At 38.9% G+C, this 5,084-nt stretch overlaps 1 long non-coding RNA gene across 1 annotated transcript in view; it reads left to right on the top strand.

The window, feature by feature from the left end:
- LOC118000800 overlaps window positions 1-4,562 on the top strand; it is a 36,741-nt gene extending 32,179 nt beyond the window's left edge. The window contains exon 3 of the long non-coding RNA XR_004676559.1: window positions 4,405-4,562. This is a non-coding gene — a long non-coding RNA (uncharacterized LOC118000800). The remainder of the gene's footprint in view (window positions 1-4,404) is intronic.
- Window positions 4,563-5,084: the final 522 nt, after the last annotated feature.

The raw sequence follows: 5,084 nt of genomic DNA, 5'->3' as shown, positions 1-5,084 counted from the left end.
TCCTTTCCTTTCCTTTCCTTTCCTTTCCTTTCCTTTCCTTTCCTTTCTTTTCCTTTCCTTTCCAATTTCCTTTCTTTTTTTAACTTCCTAGGAGCACAAAACTAGTCACCATAAAAAAAAAAAAATTCATGGAACAAGAAGCAATAAACAATTTCTCCCAAAGGTCAAAAAAAAAAAAGAATCTCCAATGAGAAAAAAACAGAAAACAGAAAAACCATCAGGGACCAAGGAGGAGAACAGGACACAGGAAACCCCATGCCCCTGCCAGTGCTCATTGCAGACGTGTCCTGACCCCTCAGAAGAGGTGTGCCCATCTGTGGTTCAGGAGAGCCAGGAGCAGTCATATGTGGGTGATTAGATTTTCCACACTTACTGCTCCATTTTATAGACGGACCACCAGAGTTCCTATAGGGCAGTATGAGGACTGCTCTCTGACTCTACCGAGTTAGCAGTAGGTAAAAACAGCACGGTCCTTAAATTCAGCACTCCTTACCTCTTTACAACTGCTGCGTAGTTATTAAAGTCATAATAAAGTAGGATTCCTACTTATCAACTTTTCTAAAATAAATATAAAATATTAACAATGAAAAATCAGTAAAGACAAAAAATGCATTAGCTTATGCCTTTTTGCCTTTACTTAGTCATTTCACCCCTTAACACTATTAAGCAAGAAACATTCATGGACTAGAATGCTCATTCTTAACTAATTGTTTATACAAACTGTAAATGAACACTTTAATATTCTCATGCTTCTTTGGTCCTCGTTACAACTCTGTAGACCAGGTTATAATTTTTCTTATCCTCATTTTATAGATGAACCTGAAGTTTAAAGAAAATAATTTATCAAAAATCAAACCGCTAGTACAGACAACAGTCAATATTAAATAAAGAACTTCTGTCTATAAATTACATTCCACCTCCTTTAATCATGCACCTATAACCATAATGACTCCAAATAAATATTCTTCTAAAAAATAATTTGTTACAAGACCTATTATCCACCCAACAGGGACACATACTAAGAGTATAATTCTTGAGTAATTTTCAGGGTGATCTTGTAAAAAATATATCAGCACTCTGAAGATCATTTTTTATACATGAAAAATATTTGTTCAATGCCCCTAATTTGAATCACCCAACAAATCAGAAAAAAATCATACTTCAGCATCTTAGACATTCACTATTAATTCCTCAAACCTTTTCTTTATATATTCTTTTTCTTTTTCTAGTTTGAAGAATAAGAAAACCTATTAGGAAATTTAGCTGTTACAAGTAAAACTGAATTAAAAGAAGAAGAAATCAGGAGCAAGAGAGAGAGAAAGAGAGACCTAACAATGATACTAGGTTTGGGAGGTGTTTTAATCATAGTATTCGTCAAGGAAAAAAATGAAACACTGTGCTCTTTGGGCACACATATAGCATTTCTATGTACAAGAATGATTTAAAATTGGCATTGGCTTTAAATATTGCCCATGAATGAACTCTTAGAATTAAAAACAAAAACAAATGCAACACACATAATTACTGATAGAAAATACAATTTAAACGCAGAACGGTTAATTAGCAAGCACAGAATATTCCACAAATTACTTACAAGGACAAGCTAAGCCCTATCAAGGCTTCAGTGGTCTGCTTCTATATGAGATACTCGTTGTCACTGTATAGATTTTTTTGCCCTTCTGCTAAACATTCCATGACTTTCTTGGCAAGACTGAATGTAAGTTATTCTTATAAAATACCAGAACTGTCATAATTATGATTTTTTAGTATTATCCGAATTAATTGCAACTTCCAGCAGGGACACGGACTAAAATAGCAAGAGCTGCGGGTGATCTCAAACTACTCTCAGCATGTCCCAGCGAGTACTTGGCCAGGAGCACAAGTTACTTAAAAAAAGCATGTAACCCTTTAGGCCCGACAGTCAATTAAGGCCTTGGTAGAAATGTCAGCCATAAGAATGAAAAGACCTTTCAATTATTTACATACAATTTTCCTCTAATTAGTGAGAACTGATTTTAATTTTTTCCCCCTCTTTCCTCAAACAGGACCATATGGGATCAAGTTTAGAAGGGCAGCTGCTTCATTAAAGACAGAGAGAGAGAAAATGAGAGCAAGAGCGGAGAGCCAGGAGGGAGAGAGAGAGAGAGAGAGAGGTAGTTTTTCTTGTCAATCAGACCTCATGATTCTTATAGAGACGGGGTCAGCAAATGCCTCAGCTTCGCAGTCTTTAAAGATTTATAAGGATCTTTGCTAGGGGCCATGCTGGTGATGTGAAACAATAAGACATTTTCAAAAATGCCTGACAAAGGAAGTACAAAGATAATCAGCAGAGTATAGTGTCCCAAGCTCCATCTACTCTACTTTGATTTGGTAGTTACATGGCTTTCCAAATAACAGTACATGTACGTAAAAAATATATAATGATTTAAATATAGTATAGTCAAAATCATACCATAAAATTACCTTTGTAAAGCAATTTTGAAAAGACTTTTTGAAATATTTGAGTAGAATTGACTCTGGAACAATTGTAAGTACTATCCAATCTCTAATATCAATCTGGAGTTGACATATCTTTAGGGGCACAGTTTGGAAAAACCTTCACAAAAGTACATGCATTTCATTTTTTATTCTATGGAATGGACAATAATGTAATAAAATATCCTTTTGTTGATGTTTTCGCTTTATTTCTAGGTATCTACCTCTGGAGGAAAGAATGTTCTGGGTCTTTCTAATTACATTACCTCTTTAATATAACTTTCTAAAGTGTTTTTAGGTCATCGGCTTATGAGGAGAGACTTAGACGTATTTACACTTTTAAAAGTAGAATTTGAAAACACACTACCTTTCAGAGCTTGATTTATTTGTATTTATTTGTTTCCAAATGTTAACTTGGAATTGCCACGTGGGAATTTCCAAATGAGGTAGCAGGCATATGATATTTCCCTAGCAGTGTTTACAGGATGCTGACAGTAAGAAAGATTGACATAAAAGAAAACATTAAGCATTCACAGTTTTGTTTCCATTTATCCTGACATTGTTATTTAAGACAAACTACCTAAACTTTCTTAAAATCCAACCCTATGCACAGGAGCCCGGCCGTGCTTCTAAGTCTTCCACACGTGGCTTTAATTCAAATAAGAAGCAATTTCACCATCTGACTACAGGTTAACTATCCCCAGAAAATCCCCCTGCATTCCCTGTACCACTGTATGAAGATAGGCCCAAACCAAAAACCAGAACATTCAAAACCGAACCAAAAACACCCAGGTAAAGTCAGAAGTTACATGGAACAGCTTCTGCCAGCCAATAAGACTCCTTTCTGTGCAAATAGGATGTTCAGTTGATTCGGTTGTCTGGGCAGGGGAGTAGGCTCTCAAGAACCTGGGAGTATGTGCAGATTTTGTAGAGAATGGGAATGGCTTTCTCTTTCTGCTTTCTCCCATCTTTAGTCTGAGCCATTATGGAGAAAGATGAAAGCATCATAGAAGAACTCAATCTGGAGTTTTGGGGCAGAGAGGGCTGGCTTTGGAAAACATCTATCCTAAGGGATCCCCAATATTTTATAATACAACAGGCTCCAATGCCACCCCCAAACTCGTGTAACTCATGAAGGGCAATAGCTGCCCGCTGACTTTGTGAAAATCAAGCCCGTTGGCCCAAACATTCTCTTCTCTCAAGCTCCTGGAAGAGTTACCTGCCTTCTGTCAAATGCCTTCTGTCCCCTTTCTGCCATCAGTCACTTCTAGTTGGGAGAAAGTTCCCCTTAGTCCTGAAGCTGTTGACTAATGAATTCCTGACTCCCCTTTCCCTCACATATCAGTAAAATCAAAGAATTATAGTGTCATTCAAAGCTAGAGTCTTGGGCAACTGTCATTTTACAATGGGCTGTGTGAGAATGGCTTCCTTTTAACTAGTCCCCATGATTTATTCCAGATTCCTCCATTTTAAGTCTATGTTATATGCCAGAAAGATTTTTCTAAAATGAAACATTTCCAATTTTTTTTTAAGATTTTATTTATTTGACAGAGAGACAGCGAGAGAGGGAACACAAGCAGGGGGAGTGGGAGAAGCAGGCCTCCCGCGGAGCAGGGAGCCCAATGTGGGGCTCGATCCCAGGACCCTGGGATCATAACCTGAGCCGAAGGCAGTCGCTTAACGACTGAGCCACCCAGGCGCCCCAAAACATTTCTAAGTTTTTAAATTTTCTTTCCTAGTTTAAGTCTTCTGTGGCTCCTCACTACCTGTATTTATAACAGTGATTTCAAACACAGCGTATGCTTCAAAAACATCATGATATACCCTTCACCTTCAACGTGTTAGATTTGCTATTTCTAAGACACCTCCTGAAGAAGGTCTGCTAGAGTGGGGATCTTTCTCTCAAACCACTCCAATCCATTTTTGCAGGTGGAGATGGACTAAAAGATTGCCGACCCGTATAAAGAAGAGCCTGATTCCAGGGTGAAGAACAGAGATTGAAAAAATAAATAAAATAAAATATAAAATAACAAAAGGAAATGAGGAAGAAAAGAGAAGGCAGGATTTCTTTGCCAGTTCTGAGGAGATGGCCTAGTAGGTATCAGTAGCAGGGAGGGCTGACCGGGGGGTTGGAGGGGGAGGGACTAACGGGACGGTCACTGCTGACACTGGCTTCCTGGGCGGGTCATGTGAGCTGTTGCACACCCAGGAGCCTCATGCCTGGGTCACGTTCTGTTCTCACCATCTTGAAAGTCTTTTTTTTTTTAAAGATTTTATTTATTTATTTGACAGAGAGATAGCGAGAGCAGGAACACAAGCAGGGGGAGTGGGAGAGGGAGAAGCAGGCTTCCCGCCGAGCAGGGAGCCCGATGTGGGACTTGATCCCAGGACCCTGGGATCATGACCTGAGCCGAAGGCAGATGCTTAACGACTGAGCCACCCAGGCACCCACCATCTTGAAAGTCTTAACTTTATTTTTGAACTTGTGTTTTACAACTGAAATCCAGTGAGACAACTGAGCATTCAAGAGTAGAGATGTGCTCAGTATGTGTGTCCGCCCCTCCCTGCCTCCCCATAAGCGCAGAATTCTGAGAGACTCACTCGCAGTG

The sequence above is a fragment of the Mirounga leonina genome, unplaced genomic scaffold (assembly GCF_011800145.1).
Source record: "Mirounga leonina isolate KUSES-001 unplaced genomic scaffold, KU_Mleo_1.0 Mir_53, whole genome shotgun sequence".
NCBI classification, from domain to species: Eukaryota; Metazoa; Chordata; class Mammalia; order Carnivora; family Phocidae; genus Mirounga; species Mirounga leonina.
Note: the sequence above shows the minus strand (reverse complement) of the source record. Positions and strands in the feature narration are given on the sequence as shown.